The 24654-nt window shown below is 50.0% G+C and overlaps 1 pseudogene; it reads right to left on the bottom strand.

Annotated features, from left to right (window-relative positions):
- Positions 1–24654, bottom strand: part of LOC131094398 (zinc finger protein 850-like) — a 672678-nt pseudogene that overhangs the window by 422638 nt on the left and 225386 nt on the right.

The following is a 24654-nucleotide window of genomic DNA, read 5'->3' as shown; positions in this document are numbered from 1 at the left end:
GACAAACCCTACTTCAGAGCCTAGACATAACAAGAAAACTACAAGTACATCTTAAAATATCATGAAAAATCAAAAATCCCAAATGCAGCTGAAGTGGGAAGCAAAACATATTTGTTTTATTATTTTTGTGTAGTCTTAGGGATAGGCCAGTAGTTTGGGTTCCTTATGTTGAGCTGTTGAGCAGTGATGCAAATGAGATTTGTTATTGTATGTAGCTAACAAATATTGTGCAAAGACCTGGAAGAATATGCTGTGCTTTCCCCATGAGCACCTGAAAGTGAAAAATGAGAAGTTTGTACTGCCCACTTCTAGACTCAAACAGTAACTAATCAATTAGAGCCTTGGTATTTTTTAGGGACATGAATCCATGGTATATCACATAATTCTCCTGATCCTGTGAGTGTGTCCTGTGAGGTGCTGTGTCAATCACCTGAAAAAGTACAAAAATATTGCCAGCAACACTGCAGAAAGCTTGCAGGAAATGTGTAAAATCACATCTGCCCCTTTCTGTGCCTGTTTTCATTAATGGATGAGGGTGCCCTGCTTGTGGCCATGGCAGCAGTGCACGGCTCCATCTCTCCTGTCTCTCTCTCTGGCCTCAGGCCCAGTTCCCTGGAGCACCCATGGGGGAGAATCCAGGGAGTGAAAGAGACAAAGGGCCCAAACTCCTGGGCTCAGACACAGACAGGTCCATGGGGGAAGGAAAAGCTGTGCAAGGAAGCAAAGCCAGGAATTCATTCCCTGCTTCCCACAGGCAGGTGGGTGTTCGTCTGTGCCCAGGTGAGCAGGGCTCCACCCCAGGCAATGGTGACCTGGGGACACAAATGCCGTCACTGCCAGCATCCCCCCCTTTCTGCTCCTTCCCCCTCTTTCCAGACTGATCCTTCTTCCACACGCTCTGGGAATGCCCTGGGCAGGAGTCAGAGTCCCTGTCCCCGCTGTGTCTCTGCCCCTTTCTGCTGCTCTCCCAGCCCCTCGCTGCCAGGGCAGGATGAGGAACAGGAAAGGCCTCGGCTCTGGGTAGGAACAAAAACCTCCTGGAACCTTCCCTCTGTTTCCAGGCCAAACCCAAGCCCTGCCCCAGAGAAGCCCCTGGGAAGGAAGTTCAGTCTCCCCAGCCCAAAGCAGTGCCCAGAGCCCATCCCAGCCCCAGGCACTGCCTTCCCCAGAGCGTCTCCTCTAGGGCAGAGATGGCCCAGCGAGCACCAGCCGCTGGCGATTGCAGCTCAGGGGAAAACAGGCGGGAGGGGATCCATGCTGGGCGTTCCAGTGGTGCTTTATGGGCCAGCACACCCAAGGGCTCCAAGCACCAAGAACCAAGAACAAAGCAGGGTCCAGGGTTTTATATGGGACAAGGGAGGTGGAGCTTTGGTGTTGCCATGGTATTTTCTGAAAAATCCCTTTGCCAGGAGTTTTCTCCTGAGAAGCTGAGAAGCCTCAGAGGAAAAGAAAAACAAAAATTATCTGCTGCTGTGGAATGCAACAGGTGCATCTTTGATTGGTCCATGTTTGTTGTTTCTAATTAATGGCCAATCACAGTCAGCTGGCTCAGACTCTCTGAGAGTCACGAGATTTTGTTATCATTCTTTTCTATTCCTTGCTGGCCTTCTGATGAAATCCTCTCTTCTATTCTTTGAGTGTAGTTTCAATATATCATTTTCTTTTAATAGATTATAAAATAATAAATCAGCCTTCTGAAACACGGAGTCAAGATTCTCATCTTTTCCCTCATCCTGGGGCCCCTGCAAACACCACCACACTTTGGGTCTGAGGCCAATGGGCAGAGGGAACAAGGGCAGTGCAAAGGCGGGACAAAAGGGCAACAACCAACTGGGATTCAGGGGACGAGCTGCAGGGAACGGGAACCAATAGGAAAGTGGGAGTGGGGAACATTCTAGAACTGGGGAGGAGAACAAGGATGATGTAACTTGGGTCACGAACATGTAACAGACATCACGCCAGCAGGACATGCACCAGGGGACAATGTCGCTACACCTGTGGGGATGCTGCCACCAGGATGCCTCCAGTGACACCAGCATGGCCCTGCATGGCCCCTGTGGGTGACACTGACCCTTGCCCTGTCCCCAGGGGCGGTTGGGGTCCCCTGAGCGCGGTGGCCCTGGGACACCCTGGTGGCTGTCACTCACTCCTGGGCCCCTTGTCACCAGCTGAACAAGCTCCCATCCTGCCCTGCTGGGGGGTGACATTTGGTTGGGACACCACAATGGTGGCAGGGAGGACGTGGTGGCAGGAACTGCATCAAGCAGCGCCATGGCTGAGATAAAGGTGCTGGTGGCACTGTGGTGGCACTGATGCTTTCCCAGTTCATGTCCCCATCCATGTTCATGTCCTCCCATGTCACCATCCATGGCTGTGTCCCCCCATGTCCCTGTCCATGGCCATTTCCAACCCAGGTCCCCACCCAAGGCTGTGTCCCTACACGTGCCCATCCAAGCCTTAGTTCAATGTCTTGATTTTTACCCCAATTTCAGGGTTTTCAAAGGGATGAACAGAAACCTTTGTGTTTGAAGGCCAAAACAAAAGGATTTATGTGTCCCTGCCAGAAGAGCATCCACGTGCTTGGGTGGGTGGGAAGAACCTTTTTTGGAGGGGTTTCTACCCCACTGTCTCCAAAATCATGGGTTTTGCCCCAATCCGACCTGATTTGGTTGTGGAAGATGCCTGTGGGGCAGAGAGAGTTAAAATGATGGATTTATGTTGGAGAAGACCTCCAAGGCCATCCAGTGTTACTTGATGCCACCAAAAGACGCAAAAAGTGAGATTTTTCTGGGGTCAGAAGTCAACAAATCTGCTCGAAGTCACTATAAGACACAAAACAACACGAGCGCACATACCACTGTTGTCAAGGTGAAAAAAGGAAAGTTTATTTTCTGACTCCAACATTTATAGTTTTCCAAAAGTGACAGTGGATCAGAGGGTGAAAGTCCCACCTCTCCAATGACTCTGGACAAACCAACAGTCCATCAAATTTCTCCTCCTCCATCAAAGAATGCAAAACAATAAGTTATTTACAGGAAGTGTGTGAGAAAGTTTGTTACAAGAATGTAAACATCAGAAGGCTTAGAAAATCTTAAAAAATCAGGGCAACAGCTCTCCACAATGGATTTCTGATGCTGGTCTGTGGATGTGTCCAGGTGCTCATGGGGAGCCAGGAGCCAGCCAGGTCTCTTCCTAACACAGATCACTGGCACCAAAGGTCACCAGGGCTCTGCCCACTGGGGTCACATCATCCAGTGCTGATCCTCCAATGAGGGATGGAGCTGTGCAGCTGGTGTAGCACACAAAGCTCTTCCTGCCCTGGGGGCACTCCCACAGCTTCCCTCAGTGCTCGCTGCATTGGTGCTGGGTCAAGGCTGACCTCTGGGAGAAGCTCTTCCCACACTGGGGACACCCGTAGGGCCTCTCCCCACTGTGGATGTGCTGGTGGGCAGTCAGGTGGGAGCTTGTCCTGAAGCTCTTCCCACACTCCCCACACCTGTAGGGCCGTTCCCCCATGTGGCTCCGCTGGTGGGCAGTCACTTCATAGCTGGTCTTGAAGCTCTTCCCACACTGGGGACACTCGTAGGGCCTCTCTCCAGTGTGGATGAGCCAGTGCCTGATGAGGGTGGAGTTCTCCCTGAAGCCCTTCCTACAGCTGAGGCAGCGGAAGGGCCTCTCCTCTGTGTTGAATGCGCTGGTGCTGGAGGAGATTGGAGGTGGTCTAAAACCTCTTCCTGCATTTATCACACTGGTACGGCCTCTCCCCTTTGTGAATCTTCTGGTGGCAGATCAGGCTGGAGTTGCAGGCAAAGCTCTTCCCACACTCCCCACACTTGTAGGGTCGTTCCTTCATGTGGCTGCTCTGGTGGATAATCAGGCTGGACCTCAAACTGAAGCTCTTCCCACACCTGGGACACTCGTAGGGCCTCTCCCCGGAGTGGATGAGCTGGTGCCTGAGGAGGCTGTGCTTGTGCCTGAATCCCTTCCCGCAGTGGGGGCAGTGGAAGGGCCTCTCCTCGGTGTGAGTGCACTGGTGCAGGAGGAGGCTGGAGCTACTCTGAAAGCTCTTGCTGCATTTGTCACACTCATAGGGCTTTTCCCCTGTGTGGCTCCTCTGGTGGAAAATCAGGCTGGATCTGGCTCTGAAGCTCTTCCCACAGTCAGGACATCCGTAGGGCCGTTCCCCCTGGTGGACGTGCTGGTGGCAGCTCAGGCTGGAGTTGTGGCTGAAGCTCTTCCCACACTGCCCACACTCACAGGGCCGTTCCCCAGTGTGGATTCTATAATGGTAGGTCAGGTGGCATCTCTTGCTGAAGCTCTTCCCACATTCTGAGCACTTGTGGGGCTTCTCCCCATCCTGAAGCTGCTCAGGGACCCCTGGCTCCAAGCTCTGGCCGCCTCCCTGGAACAGGGTGGGTCTTTCCTCCTCAGATCCCCGTGATCCACGTTTGCAGCCTCTCCTTGTGTGGGATCTCCGGAACTTTTCCTCCCCATTGGATTCCTGTCCTGTGGAGCCGCTCAAAATGGCCTCTGCCAAGAGGTTCTGCCGTGGGGATTTGTCCTCCCTGCTCTCCATCCTCAGCTCCTTCCCTGGAGGAAGAAGGACAAGGAGAGGATGGGATTTGCCTCTGTGCCAGAGGGAAGGGGAAGGAGATTCCCCCCAGTGCATCCCTGGCTGGACAGCATCAGCAGTGGGGTTGTCCTGCAGCCGGGGGCCATGCTGGGCTGGAAGATGGAGCAGGACAGAGGGGGAAACGGGCACTGACTTCTCCTCACTTGCCTAGGTGCCCTGGGCCATCTCCTTCCTCCTCACAGCCTCCTCCTCCACCTGGCCAAGGTTTGGGAATGGGAAGTCCTGGTTTGGGAAGCAAAACAAGTGCTGAGCATGTTGGGTGTGATGGACCCGGTGCCCAAGGGCAGCTGGAGAAGCCAGCGCCCCTTTCAGGCTCAAGGGGCCCGGACCCCGCTCATCCCCAGCCTCCCGCACCCCTCCCGGCTGCCGGGGGTCCCTCTGCACCGGGATTGCCCCTTTCCGGGGCTCTTTCCGCTCCTGGGCTTCCGCGTTTCCCCCCCGGCTCTCCCGGGGATCCCCAGAGCCGGGATCGCCCCCTCCCTGCCGGTACCAGGCCAGCGCCTCGTGGGACCCCCCGAGATCCCTGCAGGGCCATTTCCGGCTCTGCTTTGGGCTCCTGCACGATCCAAACATCCCCGCCCCGCCAAAAACCCCTCTCAGAGACCCTCCCGCCATGGGCTTGGGGCGACTCCCCCTCCCCGCTCACCTGCGGGCTCCGGAGGGGCGGAACCGGGGCAGCTGCGGCCCGAGCAGGGGAACCGCGTGGGGTTGGTCCTGTAGCTCCTCCTCCGCTGTTCCTCTTCCTCCTGCTCTGGCCCTCCGCTTCCTCTACTTCCCACTCCTCTCTTACCCTTTCCCTTTCCTTTTCCTCCTCCTCTGTCCCTCCTCTCCCTCCTGCTCCTGCTCTGCTTCCAGCCTAGCCTGGGCAGTGCCGGCACCCAAAAGCAGCCGCGCTCTGCCCTGGGGAGGGTTCCAAAGTGGCCCCGGCCCGTGCGGCTGGTGTTATGAACAAAAATTCGGGTAATATTTTTTTTGTGAGAAAAAGTTACAAAAAGGCAGCCAGATCACTGTCCCTGCCCAAGTTCTGCGTGTTTTGTCATTGTAATCACGGTTCGTTGAGGCTAATCGCTCCTTTTGTATTAGCAGAGCCTTGCCTGAGGCTAAGTTGTACCTTTCCCAGAATAGTGAAGACACCTGAGAAGGTGGGGGCAGGTTATGCAAAGTGACTCCAAGACCAGCATTCTTTGTGGGACCCCAACTCCAAACTCACGGAGAAAACCCCAAAAACAATGATCCAAATAAGAGTTGAGAGACTGGAGTGATGTCTGGATTTGAGGAGCAGAGTGCTAGGCCTGCAGAGATGCTGGAAACCTTCATTGTTCCTCACCCTGTCTTCGAGAGCCCCCGGGCCAGGTCTGGGAGGAAGCGAGACCCGGATCGAACCAACAACTGGAAGGGATCACCAGGCCCTAAAGGCTCCCACGAGGACCTGATCCCCAGCTCTGCCCCTAGTGGACAAAGCTGCGCATATCCTCCTCCTCTGAGCCGCCATGGGAGAGACGACGGGGACTGCAGCCCTGCCGAGCCGCCCAATCCTGAGCTGATCACTTTTAATAAAGGCATTAAAAAGGAGAAGAAGTCTCCTGGCCCTGTTTATTTCAGCTGGGGGCGCTCGTCCGGAATAGCCACGCCGCAAGAGGACTCAGGACTGGCCATCTTGGATCTTCAGAGGACAGCTGGCTATCAGGACCAGAGGGATCGGCTCAGGAGCAGTGATGCAGAGGAGCACCAGAGCACCGGACTGGTGAGAAATCCGGTGGCGGGAGTGGGAGACGTGCACATGTGTGTGTGAGTGAGACGAGGCCGGCAGCCAGACCCTCAACCTGAGACTGGACCCCTTAGTACTGCGTTTCCGGCTTTTCGCGAGAAACCCAGCCAGGAACAGGGGGAAGCAAGTGGAATTAGTGTGAGTGAGTCGTCTCCCAAGGGGGAATAAAGGGCCCCCCGCCTCCGGGCGTGCAGAGGGAATATTTGTGTTTGAGCGGCACGCACCCAAAGTAAGTCCTGACAGAGGGAAGTCAGGCAGATTTGTAAGTCTCGAGAAGGATTCGAGTAAGATTTATCAGTCCCGAGACGGATTCGGGTGGTTCACAAGCCCTGCAGGCAAAGTAAGTCCTGACAAAGGAGTCAGGCAGAAACCCCAGCGAAGGAGGCTGTGGTTTGCTTTTAAGTCCTGATACGGTGAAGCCTAAAAATTGGCGGGTTAGGCAAACTAAAAATCAGGCAGTTATTTTTCCTGACTGAGGGAGTCAGGCACAACCCGGTTTCTTAAGGCCGAGGCTTCGTGTGTTCAAGTCCCGATAGATGTAAGACCTGATGTTGGGAAAGTTGGGCAATCAAGAGGTCGGGCAGTTGTTTCAGTATAAAGTCCTGAGCATCAGGCAGAAATTTGAAGTTCAGTGGAGGAGGCTGAAGCTCCTCAAACAAGGTTTTTTTGAAATTCCCAGTCAGTAGAGGCACCCTTGGGACTTTTTTTATTGAAACCTGGAAAATTGGAGGGTGTAATAGTAAAAAGACCGGCAAGAGACTGAGGTATATACATCCCAATAGTCCCTTAGGAGAATTGTTAGTAAAATGGGATTCTATAGAGGCCACGGAGGGATTAGATAAAGTGGAAATGATCCATTATTGTATGGAAGTGTGGCCAGAATTAGAGTTGCAAGGAGGATGGCCTTGGTGTGGGACAAAGGATAAGTGGTTGTGCCAACAATTAAATAATTATCTGACAGCTCAAGGCGATACTGATCCTGAGCAATTACTGTATGTATCTTGCTGGTTAAAGAGCACTGTTGGGGATGAAGGGATGTGAATTTGTAAGGTACAGAGGAAGAAAGAGGGGAATGAAGGAGGGGATGATAGGACTAGTAAAAGATGGGACCCCCTGGATTATTTGCCTCCTTCTGCCCCTCCACTTTATAATCCTCTTCTTCAGGAACCTCAAATGGCAGGTCCGGTTCTTCCCCCAGCTGCCATCTCATTACCACCTGCTCAAATTCCTCCTTCTACCTCTTCAGCTTCTGCTATGATAAACCCAGTATTTCCTCCAGTTCCTTCTGCATCACCACAAGTGCCTACTCCAACTGCTGCATTCCCCACCCCTTCTCCAGCTCCGCTTAGTATCCGCTCAGGCTCTTCTCCCCCTCCTATTGCTGTCCTTTTACCTCCTCCTAGTTGGGACACAAATACCTCCTTGCCCAATAAACAGCTATCAGCAAATACACCTGCTGATGGGCAGAAAGTTCAGGGTAACCCGGATATCCCTCAAAGTAGTTTGGCATCTGAAGATGGGCCGTACTGTAGCACCAGATCCAAGACCTCCAAGGCAGAGAGACTCTTTCCCCTCAGAGAGGTTCCTATGGGAAGAGTGGCGGGAGGTGTTGGCTTTGTGAATGTTCCCCTAACTGCTTCTGAGGTGAGAGGATTCAAGAAAGAGTTGGGGCATTTAGTTGAGGACCCAGTGGGCATAGCCAACCAAGTGGATCAATTTCTTGGTCCAAATATCTACACTTGGGGGGAGATGAATTCCATCCTGAGTATATTATTTTCCCCAGAAGAGGTCCAGATGATAAGGGCAGCTGGCCTCAGAATTTGGGAGAAAGATAACAGTCCAGGACCTCAGGTGCCAACAGGTGAACAGAAATTCCACTAACGGATCCCAGCTGGAACCCTAACCAGGAGGAGGGGAGGAAGGCCATGATGGAATATAGGTCTTTGATAATTTGGGGGATCAAAGAGTCAGTTCCCAAAGGAACTAACACCCAATTGGCATTTGAGGGTACACAGGAGAAAGATGAAGCTCCTGCTGCCTGGCTTAATCGCCTAAGGCGGAATTTCCAGTTGTACTCTAGAATAGACCCAGACACCCCAGAAGGTCAAATGCTGCTAAAAGTCCAATTTGTTACCAAATCTTGGCCTGATATAAGGAGAAAACTGGAAAAGATGGAAGATTGGCAAGAGAAGGACATTAATGAGTTATTAAAAGAGGCATTGAAGGTGTATTTAAGGAGGGAGGAAGAAAAACAAAGGCCAAGGCTAAGGTCATGGTTGCTGTAGCTAGAGAAAATGCAGGGTGGGCAGGTCCACCACCAGGAGGAGGCAAGGATAGGTCAGTACTGTCAGGTGCAAGCGGGATGGAGACACCTCAAGGCTCTTTGAGAGAGCGACATTGCTATTACTGTGGAAAGGCAGGACACGTCAGGAGGTTTTGTAGAAAGCTCAGTCTCGATGAGGCAATAGCCAGGGAACAAGATAATTTAGGGAAGATCAGCCTCTAGCAACTGGAAGAAGCTTATTCATGGATGGCTCTTCGAGGGTAGTAAATGGAAAAGGAGCTTCAGGTTATGCCATTATAGATGGAGAAACATTACAAATTGCAGAAAAAGGGAAACTATCCCCAAACTGGTCAGCCCAAAGTTGTGAAATATATGCCCTGAAAAGGGGACTGGACTTACTGGAGGGGGACCGGGGAACCATTTATACAGATTCCCACTATGCGTATGGGACAGTTCACACATTTGCGAAAATATGGGAGGAACGTGGGTATTTAAGTTCAAAGGGAAAGAGCTTAGCCCATGAGAACCTAGTCCGATCAGTATTAGAAGCTCTACAGAAACCTACAGAAATAGCAGTGGTCCATATAAAGGGGCACCAAAGAGGAGACAGTTTAGAAGTTAGAGGAAACCGACTGGCTGATCAGATAGCCAAAGAAGCAGCTTTAGAACCAAGGGATCCAGTAAAAATTTTGAAGGCAAAAATGACACCTGAAAAAGGGGAAGAACCTGTATTTAGTGAAGAAGAATTAGAAGCTATAAAAGATTTAAAGTTACATCAGGGAGAGTGGTTAACCTCAGATGGACGGGTGTTTTTGAATAAAGCACTGGCTCGGACAGTGCTAACAGAACTACATAAATTAACTCACTGGGGAGTCCAAGGACTATGTGATCATTTCTTAAGAAATAACCTATGCATCGGGGTATATAGCCTGGCTAAAGCTGTTACAAGAGGGTGTGTCATTTGTCAAAAAGTGAACCAGAAAGTTATGAGAAAAGTAGCATCTGGAGGAAGGGAATTAGCCTTGAGACCCTTCCAAAGCATACAGATAGATTTCACTGAGATGCCCCCAATGCAAGGGTACAGATATTTACTGGTTATAGTTGACCATCTAACACACTGGGTAGAAGCCTTCCCGACCAGAAGGGAAACAGCTCAAGTCGTAGCAAAAGCAATCCTAGAGAACATTATCCCCAGATATGGTATGGTGAACACCATAGATTCAGACCGAGGTCCACATTTTGTGTCCCAAACATTACAAAATATAATTGGGGCTTTAGGAATGAAATGGAGGTTGCATAGTCCGTGGCACCCCCAGAGTTCTGGGAGGGTGGAGCAAATGAACAAAACTCTCAAAAATGTGTTAACTAAATTGATTGAAGAAACAAAACTGAATTGGCTGAAGTGTTTGCCCCTAGCGCTATTGCGCATCAGAACAAGACCTCGGTCTGACATAAGAATTTCACCTTATGAAATGATGTTTGGGCTGCCATTCTTGTTAACACCTTATAGCACAGAAGACTATCTGGAAGGAGAAGAAGCTACCAGAAAGTATTTAGAAAGAATTGGAAGAACTCTGGAAGGACTTAGGAAAAAAGGATACCTTCCTCAAACTTCCCCTCTTGACACCAAAGTTCACAACATTAGCCCAGGAGATTGGGTTTTGATAAAATCATGGAATACAGGAACATTAATGCCTAAATTTGAAGGCCCCTTCCAAGTGCTCCTGATCACGAATTCAGCTGTGCGGACCAAAGAAAAAGGTTGGACTCACATTACAAGAATAAAAGGGCCAGTCTCACCCCCAGGTACAGGACCAGATCCAACATCAGCTTCCCCCTCTGGCATTGGGCCAGAGTCTACACCACTCTCACCCCCCAGCGCTGGACAAGATTCATCTGCTTCACAAGCTAAATCACCTGAGTATGCTGTGATAAAAGGACCAAAGGATTTAAAGTTGACTCTCAGAAGGAAGAGTCAAAAAGACTGAACTGTGTGGGAAAAAAATTGGTATCAAGAGTTCTAATATTGCTTAAAATGTTTCAAAACTGTTATGTGTAAACTATGTTGGAAACAAGTTTAAGACTGTAAATAAGTGATTCTGGTTTAAGTTCCCCAATTTAATTCTAAAGACTCCAGGTTAATCCTCTACAGGACACTCCCCTGGAGGGGAAACCAAAATTGGTAGGGAACAGACCAAGAGAGGTTTAACCAGAGAAGCGGGTAGAAGGGACTCTAAAGAGCATGGAAGCTTCTTCTCAGTAAAAAAATTCCCCAAGAGGCAAGGCCGGGTGGGCAGGCTGTGCAAGATGACCCATATTGGACTCTTGGGAAGGGTAGTAATGATGGCTCTGATTGCTGGTGGTGCTCTGGGGAGCCCAGCTGAGCTGTGCAGTGAACACTACCAACCCCTCTAAGAGAAGGAAGTGAGCTCCTTGTCGTGAGTCCACATCAGTTCTAACCCTGATTGTGTTAACCCCTCCCAACTGGTCCTTTATCAGAAAAATAGCAGAGTGTATTGGAGAGCATACAATACTGCCACTTTTAGGAGGCCACTCCTAGGAGAGTGCCCTATAGGGGAAGCCTGGTTGTGCTTTGAATGTGATGCTGCTGAGACAAGCTCAGCAGATCTAGTAAAAAGCAAAGAAATGGTGAAAATGGTAAGAAAAATTGTTTTTTACAAGTATTTATATGAGTGTACTGGAAAAGAGATAAACCCCTTTTGGAACACATTTCAGGGGGAGCTCTAAACCCCTAGGTTTGATCTGGTCTGGCAGCTGCGCCGCTAGAGTGATAAAACCAATTTTCTTATTACCCAAAGAAACTGGATCAAGTTTGGGAGTTCCTATATATAATGATTTGGGAGAAATTGAACAAAACAGGCAAAGTGAAAAAGAAATGGAGAAAGTCCAAAATTGTAAAAGCCAAGTTCGGATCCCAATATCTATGTTAAACAAAGTTATGCGGCTCCAGGCAGTATTAAAAATAAAGAATTCAATTATTAGGAACATTTCAAATGAAATAAAAAGATTAGCATGTGTAAATAATGAGGAACAAACTCCTACACTTGATCCCAGTGAGTGGGAGAACCTGAAGATTTTCAAAAAGGATGTATGGGAAAAGGTAGTTTTTCTCGCTGTGTGTGTACTTGGAGGATTGCTCTTTTTACTATGCTTGTTTATCTGTTTTAGTAAAATAGTACTTGCCGTGCAGACCAACCTGAAGAAACCAAGGAAAGTAACAAGGTTAAGTAACCATGATTACCAAAGTGCACAAGGGATTTATAGTAGATTCAAAACAAAAAATTGGGAGTTGATGCGAGCTTAGAATTTAAGCTCGATCAAAGAAAAAGAGGGGGGACTGTTATGAACAAAAATTTGGTTAATATTTTTTTCTGTGAGAAAAAGTTACCACTACTGCTGGGTTGCTGCCTTTGTTATTGTAATCATGGGTCGTTGTCGTTAATGGTTGTTTTTGTATTAGTAAAAGCCCTGGCTGGGGCAAGGTAATAGCCCTTCTCCTGGGTGGGGACCTTGCCCGAAGCTAAGTTTTACCTTTCTCAGAATAGGGAAGACACCTGAGAAGGTGGGGGGGGTTATGCAAAGTGACTTGCAAGACCAGAATGCTTTGTGGGACCCCCATCTCCAAACTCATGGAGAAACCCCAAAAACAACGAGCCACCTAAGAGTTGAGAGACTGGAGTGATGTCTGGACGTGAGGAACCGAGTGCTGAGCCTGCAGAGACGCGGAACACCTTCGGACCCTCTCGCCCTGACCATGGGAGTTGACCCCGGTGGTGAGACCAAGCTGTCAGAGTGGGAGGGGCACCATCTTATGGGATCAGGAGGCCCTAAAGGCTCCCAAGAGGATCTGATCCCCAGCTCTGCCCCTGGTGGACAGAGCTGTGCATATCCTCCTCCTCTGAGTCGCCCTGGGAGAGACGACGGATGCTGCAGACCCGTCGAGCTGCCCAATCCTGAGCTGATCACTTTTAATAAAGGCATTAAAAAGGAGAAGAAGTCTCCTGGCCCTTTTTGTTTATTTCAACTGGGGTGATTGCAGGGAAGACTGGGGACACTGGGGCATCCTATGTATGACATTGGGATGAACTGGAAGGGACTGGGAGTAAACTCAGGTGCATTGGAAGGGACTCTGCTGTACTGGTAGGGATTGGAGAAACACTGGGATTGAACTGGGGTCTACTTGGGATGAACTTGTCTGTTCTGGGGATGAACTGGTCTGTACTGGGAGGGACTGGAGGAGGCTGAATTGGCTCTTGCTGCCTCCACCGCATTCCATTTGCCGAGGCTCCCGTCCATCACCGACCGCAGCTGATCAGCACCAGGGATAGCACTTTGGGGGCGGTGCATGGGGTAGGCGCCATCTTTTATTATTGCCTACAACTCCCGTCATGCCCTGCGGCTTGATGGAGCTTCATTGCAGGTGGGACTACCATGCCCATCATGCCTCGCGCTCCACAGAACCCCCCAAATCCACCCCCATCTGTGCCATAAGTGTCCCCCAGACCCTCCAGGATCCCTCAGTGCCCCCTCAGCAACCATTTGGGACCCCCAGAAGTGTCCCCGGACCCCCTGAGTGCTCCCAACCCCACAGATGCCCGGTACAGCCACTTCTGGGAATTCATGTCCTCTCATCCCTCGCGCCCTCAGACCCCCTCAGAACACAGTCCCGTGCCTAAAACTCCTGCTGTGCCCTGCACCCTAAAGAGCCTCGTTAATGCTCCCCGAGCTCCTGAACTTTTTACGTTCTCCCCGAGAGCCTGAAGTCGTGGCTCAGACGCAGAAGTGTCCCCTAGAAACCTTCTCAGACCCCCAAATGCCACGTTCGAGCCACTTCCAGGACTACGGCTCCCATCATGCTCCGCAGCGCATGTCCAGTGCTGTTCCAGCCAGGACTTTATCTCCCATCATGCCCCAAGCTCCACTAAAAGCCATTGCAGCTGCCCCTGTAACTCCCGTGATGCTCCGCAGCCATGTTAAGCTGTATTAGACTCATGGTTACAACTTCCATCGCCCCCCGTGCCCCAGAGAGCCCCGTTCGAGACCCCAAGGGCCCGCCCGGACCCTGAAGGGCCCCAAATTCCCCTCCCTGACCTCCAAGGGCCCCCCTGGACCCCTAAGTGCTGCCCCGGACCCCGAACTGTCCCTCAGAATCCCTGAGTGCCCCTCCAAGTGCCCACCCAGCTCCCCCAAGTGTCCTCCAGACCCTCAAGTTCTGTCTGAATTCCCTCCCAGACCCAGAACTGCCCCAAATGTGCCCCAGAAAGTTCTCCATGGACCCCAAAGTGGCCTTTTTTACCCTGTCTGGGAAAATGATAAAAAAGATAACAAAAGGATTTTAAATGGGACTAATTAGCATAAAGGAGAAATCAAGAGCCACACTGGACAGTGAATTAATGAAGGGAATTGTGTTACTTAGAACCAATGACCAAAAAATTTTTTGCTTGCTAAAAAGGTATGGGTTTTTTAATTTAAACATTCAAATTCGGTAATATAAATATAGAAAAATAATATTATAAATAAGAAAAAAAATAATTTTTTTTTAAGACAGTAATTTTTTTTTAAGGGGAAATGCATAATTATTTTTATGTTTAGGGATGTCAGTCTGTAAGAGACAGTCCAAAGATCCCTCACCTAACTCACAGCCGCTCTCAAGGACGGAGAATGCAGCCCTCCCCAAGGACTGAGACTGAGACCCTTCAAATTCTAACCCAGGGGTGCTGGCCTGACTGGAGCTGGATGTCTGCCATAGGAAGCGGGATGTTTCCCATAGGAATCAGTCCTGAAACAACGGGCCCCGCTCACTGCTGGCACCAGTTTGTGCTGTTCAGAACTGGGCTGTCTGTACCTGTTCCCAATGGATTTATTCTCCACTGTTCCCTCCATGTGCCGTCCTGCTCCCCTCCCGGCGGTAGATTATAAAAGAGCCCTGAGTTAACCAAAGGCTTTGAGACTCTCCCTGACGTGACCAGACAGATCTATTGGCCGGACCACGAGGATCTCATCTCTCTGTTGGCAGCTATTGCTCCCTCCTTTTCTCTGTCTCTCTATCCTTTATCTCCTTTCTAATCCTTCTGTTGCATCTGCTATGGGCACTCAACAAAAGGTGCATTTGTTTTGGTCAATACTGAAAGTCCCCTGCTGTGTGTCTTTACACCCTGAGATCAGTGAAAAAAACCATCGTGACCACCCTTGTTCCAGGGGATCGTGACATGGCCTGATGGGGTTGCTGCCCACAGCATGTGAACGTGATCTTCTTGGTGGGGACTGAACTGGTTCATCTCCTCTTGCTTTCTGGTCTCCCTATCCCAGAATTGCATGTGCCACCTGCTTTTCTTATATTATGGTTCTCTGTAGTTCCTTCAATAGTCAGCCCTTCTTAAGTTCACTCTTGGAATAGGGGATTATCACCTCCCCATCATATCGAGTGCATTTGAAGGCACTTGAATGCATTTTGCCTGCATTCCAAATATGGTCCCTGTTTTTGATTTATTGGGAGATCTCTGTTTGTATTTTCTACCTCTGTTGAGGCTGGGATTGAAGGTACTTGAGATGATATTTCACATTTAGATTCAGGGGGTTTTTGTTTCTTATCAGCGACACAGCCTCACAAGCATGAGTTCTGCAGCCTTTCATCTAAGGCACAAAATGGCTCCCTGTCTCTTGTTACAAGGCCTGGATGGTACCAAGGAGACCATGGTGATACTGGGGATCCAAGGACACTGTGGTGACACCATGGACACTCATGGATCCATGGGCATTGTGACACAGCAGGGCTTCATGGAACCAAGGAGTCAACTGGGACTCTACAAAATCTCATGGAGCCAAGGGCCCATTGTGACACTGAAGAACTTCAGGGAACCAGAGTCTCTTGGGACACAGGGGGTACTCATGAAACCATGGAGACCATTTTGAAACTGCAAGGCCTGATGGAACCAAAGGGTCGTTCTGGCACTTCTGAGCCTTGGAACCAAAGAGACCACAGTGACACAGTGGGGCTCTGTGGAACCAAGGGGCTGTGGTGACATTGTGGAGTGTCATTGAACCAACTGTCCATGGTGACACTGCAGGATCTGATGGAATCATGGACACCGTTGTGACACTGCAGGACATCATGGAAGGAAGGGACCATTGTCACACTCTGGGCCTCTTGGGATCCAAGGGCAGTTGTGATACCATGGAAATTATGGCAACTGTGGCACCATGAAACCAAGGAGACCATTGTGACCCTACAGGACCCCATGGAACTAAGGATTCATGGAACAGTGCAGGACACATGGAACCGAGGGGTCATTGTGAAGCTGTAGGACCAAAAGAGCCCATTGTGACACTGTGGGCCCCCATGGATCCAAAGGTCCATTTTGACATTGCAGGGCCCCATGGAATCCTGGAGACCACTGTGAAACTTTGGGGCCTTGTTGAACTAAGTGGCCCTGCAGGGCCTGATGGAACCAATGAGACCCCATAGAACCAAGGGTCCATTGTGACCCTGTGGTACCAAGGTGTTGTGGGTTGACCCAGGCCAAATACCAGGCATCCATGTGGGCTGCTCACTCACTCCCTCTGCAGCTGGACAAAGACAATTTAATAAAGGGTTCATGGGTTGAGATAAGGACTGGGCGAGATCACTCATCAAATACTGTCCTGGGAAAAACAGGCTTAGCTTAGAGATGTGAAATTCATTTATTACTAACAAAGTCAGAACAGCAAAATGGGAAATAAAATATGCCCCTCACCTCCCCCCTTCCAGCTCTACCTCCTACCCCAGCAGTGCAGGGAGAAAGGGGGTGGGGTTTACGGTCAGTCCTTCACCCATGGCTTCTGGCCCTGCTCAGGGAGAGGAGTGGTTCCCCTGCTGCACCGTGGGTCCCTCCCAAGGGAGACAGTTCTACAGGAGCTTCTCAAAGGTGATTCCATTTCAGGGGCAACAGCCCTCTGCAAACTGCTGCAGTGTGAGTCCTTGCCAGGGACAACAGTCCTTCCCAAACTGCTGCAGCATGGGTCACTCTTCCAGGGGGTGCATTCTTCCAGGGACAGGCTGCTCCAGCCTGGGAGCAGGGCCCCTCTCTCCATGGCTGTCCTACAGGGTGCCTCAGTCTCCAGGGCCTGGAGCACCTCCTGCTCCTCCTTCTGCACTGACCTTGATATCTGCAGAGTTGTTCTTCTCACATGTTCTCCCTCTGCTCTCCTCTGGCTGCAGTTAAAACTGCGCCACAATCTCTACTTTGATTTCTGTTTCAATCTCCTATCACAGAGGCATTGCCACCATTTCTAACCGGCCCAGCCTTTGCCAGCAGCAGGTCCATCTTTGAAGCCACCAGGAATTGGCTGTGCCAGACACGGTGGAAGCTTCCAGCAGCTTCTCACAGGAGCCATCCCTGTGCCCCCTGTGAAATAAAAAGCTGTGTTTCGTGTCAGGTACATACAGGCACTGTGGTATTTGTGATTGTAATATGTGTGGAAACTGACCATGGGACAGTTATTAAGATGAATTCTAATAATTACTGAGGAAAGTAAAGCATGGAAGAAGGCCTTTGAACCCATCCTTTGTTTGTAATTAACCTTGATAAGTCTTAATTTGGTTTAGGAGCATTTGAATTAAACCTTTAAGGATGTTGCTTTTTGGCAGGAACTTTCTGATTGTAGCTGAGCCCCAAAGAGTTTTGCAGTAATAACCTTTTGAAGTATAATTTTATAATATTGCTTGTAGTAAGGATCTTTGAAACTATAGCTTTAGAATATATAAAAAGAAACATGCTTATCTCACACCTTATCAAAACAGTGAAAAGCAGCTTTAGAAAGGAAGATGAAGATCAACTCAAGGATTTATATTTTTGACCAAGGGAAGCTGGACATCACTGTTATGAGATTTATAGTCTCTGCAATCAAAAGGTGGACTCAAATCTGGAGAGCTTGACCTCACCATCTGGGAGACTTCTTCCTTCTTTCAGAAACCAAACCACCACCATCTGGGGATACTCCTTTCTGGGATACATCCTGAGAAAAACTAAATCACAATAGATAAATAATTGTGATGTAAAAATTTGGAATAGAAACTGCTAATGAGTAAAAATTGGGAATAGAAATGGCTGAGAAAGCTTATGAGCACCCCTATAAATACATGTAAGCCTCAACTATCGGTGTGCAGTTGGAGGGAAAACTTTCCCCCACTGTACCACAGCGCTGTATTGCTCATACTTTGCCATAGTAATTAATGAATTGAGTGCTGCTTGAATATTGGCCTCGTCAAGCTTCTCATTTATAACACCCCTGTGGCGGGAGTTGGGAGAGAAGAAGGGGACGCTGGCCTGTCCCTCAGGGGAGGCGCGGCTCATTTGCTGACAGCTGGTGCCTCCCAGATGAAAACTTTCAAACTCAGTGTTTTTCTGGGACAAAACATTTTTCACAGGCTGATCCACATTTGGTCAGGGGCTTCTTGCTGGGATTTGGGGTGCCTGACTTCCCTCACGTGCGCCAGTGGCATGGGGGATATGGCTCCCAGAGGTGCTGCCTCTGGCCACAAGTCCGGAGGGGATGGGGGTGATGTTGAGGAGCAGAAAACAGGAACACTGGAATTTGAATCACAGGGTTAGGGGTGGCGGGGGTGGACAGCGAGCATCGCTCACTTTTTCTGGGGAAAGAAGACCCGCAGATCCGGGATGGAGATCCTGGGAAAGCTTTCCTTCCCAGCCACCAGTGTGCACTGGTGGTTCTGGGGGAAGAGGGAAAAAGTGTTTGGTCACTCCAGCTGCCAAGGCACTGGCAGCACAGTGGGGGTGGGCTGTGAGAACAAAGACCCCGCCCTGCAGGCCAGGTCTGGGCTGTTTGGCCTGCCCACTGTTGGGTTTGGGGGCTTTGATCCCCCTACTTGGAGCCAGGGCACTGTTCTGTGGAAGGTGGACAGAGTACCAGCTCAAAGTACTGTTAAGCCATGAGTCAGACTCAGCCCAAGTGATTCAATTAAGGACAGTGGCCAAGGCATTCCAGAAATTTTCTCAATATTATTTGATAAATATCAATGGATTTCTTTTAATAGTTATTATTGACTTTTATTCAGCAGTTCTTTGTTTCAGGATTCTGCAAGTTTGTTTCAGGACCAAAAGGGACCTTCAGGGATGTCAAAGATCAACACCTTCAGTGACTGGGATTGTACTGGGATGCTACAGGGATCATATTGGGAGCAGCTGAGCCCATGCTGGGGCAGACTGCGATCACACTGATGGGGACTGGGATCATACTGGGATGATACTGGGATGGAGTTGGAGCCTGCAGTTTGCAATTGAGACCATATTGGGGACAGATGGGATATACTGGGAGTGACTGGGATCATTCTGAGGGTGACCAGGAGGAGCTCTGAGCAACTGGGATCATGCAAGGAGCAACTGGGAGGAACTGGGAGTGACTGGGTGCATGATGGGCATGATTGGAAGCCTCTGGGCTTATACTGGGATGAACTGGGGTCATGCTGGAGGTGACTGGGATCATACTGGCAGTGAGTGCCACTACACTGAATCTGACTGGGAGTGGTTGGGAGCAAATGGGATCATCCTGGAAGGAACTGGGAGTAACTGGGAATGTGCTGGAAGGAATTGGGGTACACTGGGAGAAACTGGGAGTGACTGGAACAAAAGTGAGGGTGAAAGGGAACAACTGGAACCATGTGGGGCACAACTGGTTCATACTGGCAGTGACTGGGAGCACACTGAGATCATCTCTGGATTCTACTGAGAGGGACTGGACTAATACTGGGAGTATAAGAGAGCGACTGGGAACACACCCTGCACATCATCCCCCATGCTAGGGGGGGACTGGGAGCAACTGGGATCACACTTTGGGCTACTGGGAGCAACTGAGAGAAACTGGGATCATGCTGCAAGCAAACTGGAGGAACTGGCAATGACTGGATGCAGGCTGGAGGCAACTGGGATATGCTGGGCGTGACTGAGATAATACTGGGATAACAAGCACCTTACTGGGATCACTGGGAGTGTCTGGGAAGAACCATGGACATGCTGAGGGAAACTGGGATGTACTGGGAGTGTTTGTAATCATACTGGAAATGACTGGGAACAAGGGGGACCATGCTGGGGAGAACTGGGACCATGGTAGGGGCAACTGGGAGTGAGTGGGAGTGACTGGGTCTACACTGGGGGCAACTGGGCATGACTGGGATCACATGGGGAGTGACTGGGACTATAGAAGGGACATCAGGGTTCAACTGGGATCACACTGGGAGGAACAGGGAGCAACTGGAACCATGCTGGGGGCAACTGGGATCATACTGGATCATACTTGGAGCAACTGGGACTGCACTGAGGGTGACTGGGAGTGGCTGTGAGCAACTGGGATCAGGCTGGAAGCAACTGAGGACAACTGGGACTAACTGGGAACCTGCTGGGAGTAACTGGAATGTGCTGGGGGTGATTGAAATGACAGTGGGGGTAAATGGGAGCAACTGGAACCCCACTGGATGATAATGGGAGCAGCTGTGCCCATGCTGGGGTCATACTGGAACTGACAGGCATCATACTGGGAGTGACTTGAAAAGCATTAGGAGTATCTGAGAGTGACTGGGATCCTACTGGAACCAGACTGGGAGTGACTGGAAAGGTGCTGGCTCTGACTGGAATCATGCTGGAGGTGACTGTGAGCAACTGGGGCCACACTGGGAGTGACAGTGACAGGCAGTCACTCTGAGTGTGACTGGAATCATACTGGGAGGATCTGGGAGTGACTGGGATCATACTGGGGGTGGTTGTAACCATACTGGTGTGGACTGTGTGCAGCTGGGATCATCCTGGGAGCCACTGGGATTACAGCAGGTGAGAATGGATCCTGACTGGGGGTTACTGGGAGCTACTGGGCCCATGTTGAGAAGACAATGTGGCACATTGGGAGCAACTGGGATCAACTGGAAGGTACTGGAACCATGCTGAGGGGACTAAGAACACAACTGGTGCAACTGGGTGTGAGATTCTGTCCAAAACTTCCCTCATCTGCCTCACGATCGTCATTGGGGACCACTGAAAAAATGACCCCCCGTCTTAAATCTCTGTCCCTGTAGGAGAAAGTCACATGCTAAGGGGCCCGAGACCTGAGAGCATTGCTAAGCTATTGTTTCACAGGTGTGTTTACTGTATGCTACACTGAGCTCAATGAAAAGAAGAGAAAGACATTCTGCTCTTTTTGCAACAATAGCTCTGGGATTCTTCCCCCACCTCTCGGCCTGGCCAGACTTCTCCTGAGTTATGGGTGGTCCTCCAAAGAATACCCCTCTTGCTTGTTTGCAATCACTGTAACAGACAAACTGAGATGTAAGAAGCCTCTTCACCAGAGAAAAAGCGAGACATGAATGCCTATGTGAGAAGGCCCCCTCTCACACTTTCCAAGGACTGGGACTGAAACCTACAACCCGGGGGAGGTGTGTGGGAGAGGCAAGCTAACCAAAGCAAGATGGATGTTGCAGGTGTGAGCACTGGACCACAAAGACAATGGCTCTCGCCCACTGCTGAGAACATGGACTGTGTGTACCCTTCTCTAAATACCATTCTTTCCCCCAAAGATACAACAGACTACCTTTGATTCAGTTTAAAGTTCTATTCCCCTTCCCCCATCAAAAAAGAGTGTAACTGGAGTCCAAATGGACTGCACCTCTGAGATCTCCCTGGACGTGACCTGGTGAACTTCACTGGCTAGACATCGAGGGACTTCGCCATTCTACGTTTGGTAGCTCTATACCCATTCTTTTTCCTCCCTCTTTTCCCTTATTTTTTCCTTTCTTCCCCGATTCCTCCCCAGTGCATTTTTGCTGGGGTTATTTCAATAGAGGTGCATTTGTTTTGATTATCACTGAAAACCCCTTGTATCATGTCGGATCTTTTGCACTCTGAGATCACAAACCATCACAAAACCCGTTCATAAGGATGGATCGTGACACCAGGTCACTGTGGCCTGGTTTGGGTTGCCCAGGGCAGGAAAGATGTCTGGCAGCTGGAGCAGGGTCTGGGAAGGGCCTCCAAGGTGGAGCTGGAGCCCTTGGGCTGTGAGCAGAGGCTGAGGGAGCTGGTCCAGTCTGGAGCAGGGAAGGCTGAGGGGCTCCTCAGCCCAGCCTGGCAGTGCCAGCGAGGAGGGGATGGAGAACACAGAGCCAGGCTCTTCACCGGGGGGCCTGGGGGGAGACAAAAGCCAATGGATGGAAGGGGAAAGAGGGGAGATCAGCCAGGGCATGAGGAGATGAAATGAGTCAGGTTGGTTTCAGCATTTCCTCAACACCAAGAGCAGCCTGACCTCCCTTCTCCATCCACCACTGACAGCTTTGCAAATCAGGAATTCGTGGAGCTGTTTTTCCTCCACACCAGGGCAAGCATCCTGCTACAAGAACTTAATTGTGTTTATATCTATCACAGAACCACGTTTGTCTGAAAATAATTTTAGTATGGAAATCACTTATGGATGGTGGACTCATCAGGGACTGCTGGGACGTTGTGCATAGCTCAGGGAAGAGCGTGATTGTTATTAAATTGTGTCCTGTTCAACTGTGGTCTGTTGGCCATGAAGAGAAGCTTTCTGTGCCTCTGAGTCTCACCAGTTCTGGTCCCTCAAAGGACAAACCTGATGAGTTGTGGCTCCCTCTCCAGTGGTGGCAATTGGATGTCCCTCCATACTCAGAGCAGAGCTCCCTTGTCCTAGAAAGTCCCTGGCAATGCAGGGATGAAGGAAACAAGACAGGCTGTGGGGATCAGGTGCAGGGTAGAGCCAGGGAGAAGAATGACTTTTGCATTTGATGGAGTTGTGCCTTCCCTTGCCTTTGCTGGCTGACAAGAAATGAGCATCCCTCTGTGTCTCGGGCAGCTCCTTCTCCAAGGAAAGCAGGTGGGAGTTGGAGCCAAGGAGCTGAAAGCTGCAGGTGCAGCCTGGGCTGGAGGAAGCTCAGATTTGCACAAGGCTGCTCTGAGTGCCAGGGCTTGGATGGGGGAAATGGTGGGGTGGGGGTAGGGACAGAGTCTGATTAATTGTCAGCCACAAAGTGTCTTGATTTCCATGTCTATTCAAACTGCATGAGGAGGTACTTGGATTCAGTGACAATTGGAGATTGCACATATCAATGAATTACCAGGAAAACAAAACTAAACAGGACCTAAAAAATCTTTTCTCACTGTCTTTTTAAATATCATGTATTCACTTTGAATACACCACTGAGTTCTATTTAACTACAAATTACTAGGAAATTGAAATACAATTATTCCCAGAGGCTTGGCTTGTTAAGGTGTTCTGAATGTTAATGAGCCCTGGGACACTGAATTCCTGCACTGAAGAGCTGAAGGCTGAACAAGCCTCTAGAGCAGGAAAATTCAGCAGCAGCCTCCAAGTTGCTGAGGATGTCAGCAGCCCCCACTGAGGCCATCCCTGCCCAGAGACCGTGGGGGAATGGGCAGACAAGGAGAGCGTCCCTGGGGCTGGGGCAGCACAACTCAGAGGCAGCAGCGGCTCCAGCTGGGAAATGGAGTGTGGAATGTGGCTGGGAAAGCCCTGCCTGGGGTGTGCCAAGCAGGACAGACAAGCCCTGATCCACATTCGCCAAACAATTCTCTCAATGAGAAATTTAAAAGCAGTTACAGTTGTTTGTGTTCTCTGAGTTGGATGCGCTGGAGAAATACCAACAAGAGTTTCTCAGGAGCTCAAAACAACAAAACAGCCTTTAGTGGGAACTTAAGAAAATCAGTGAAACTCTGGGAAATGGTTTAATAGGACATTCAATCAACAACAAAAAAAACCCACTTCTCAAAGCATTAACTTGGCCCATTCAACTTCAAAAACTCTTAGCTTGTTTAATTTAAAGTTAATCAAAATTTGCAAGAGGACAGAAATTGAAGGAGAATGCACAGGAAGAGAGAAAAATGTCATTTAGAGAAGCACACACAGAGCTACCGACTCCTGGATTCCAGCACTGTTCAGATAGAAATTCCAAGAGGAGGTAGGGTCCAGATGTGTGCTTGCCTTGTGGTCAGTCTTCAATACTTCTTGGTCTTCCTGGGCCCTTCCCCCAAGTGGGATTTGGGCTCATTTGGTGCCTCAGGAGCTGGGCTGGGGGCTGCAGAGATGGCTGTGGAGCATTGCCTGTGCTGTGCCAGGGACTGGCAGACACTGCTGGGCTGGGATAGAGGCTCTGGGGGGATTTGGGTTACAGGGCAGGGCAGGGCTGGGGTTACAGGGCAGGGCACGGCTGGACCTGCCCCTTCCTCCCCCACACATGAAATGTTTTGAGCCAACAATCTCCTCTAGTCTGTCACAATTGGGAATGTTGGAGGTGGAACCCCAATTCTGGCCATGTGCACCTGGACTAGAAGGACAGCTCTTTTCCATAGGAAGGAAAACACAGAGCCCCAGTGTTTGGAAGGCAGGTGAGAGCCTCACTGGGCCAAGGCCAGGCAGACTTGTCAGTAATGGCAGATTTTGTCTGGGAGCAGTGTTTGAATATAGAGAATTTTGGAGGTGGAAGCCCAATCTCAGCCATGGGTTCCTGGAGAAGCAGGACAGTTCTTTCCCAAAGGAAGGAGAGCACAGAGCCTTCCCCAGTGTTTTGTGGATAGAAGAGATGTGACCCTTGTGAAACCACTGCCAGCCAGACTTGTCCTGGAAATATTCTGATGGGAGCAATCCCTGGATATAAGGAAACTTGGAGGTGAAATCACAATTCTGGCCATGGGTGCCTGGAGGAGAAGGACAGTTCTGTTCAATAGGAAGGAAAGCACAGAGCCCCAGTGTTTCATTAGCAGATTAGAAGAGATCCTCAACATGCCAAGGTCAGTTGGACCACTCAGGGAGTCCATGTGAGGCCAAACCAGTCAGACATGCTCTGTGTCCCCTTGGTTTTAAGACATTAACCACATAATGTCACGATGGTTCCTTGATTCCGTGCGGTCCAGCAGTGTCATAATGGACCCTTGGTTC

Source organism: Melospiza georgiana, chromosome 29, assembly GCF_028018845.1.
Source record: "Melospiza georgiana isolate bMelGeo1 chromosome 29, bMelGeo1.pri, whole genome shotgun sequence".
In the NCBI taxonomy this organism is placed as follows: Eukaryota; Metazoa; Chordata; class Aves; order Passeriformes; family Passerellidae; genus Melospiza; species Melospiza georgiana.
Note: the sequence above shows the minus strand (reverse complement) of the source record. Positions and strands in the feature narration are given on the sequence as shown.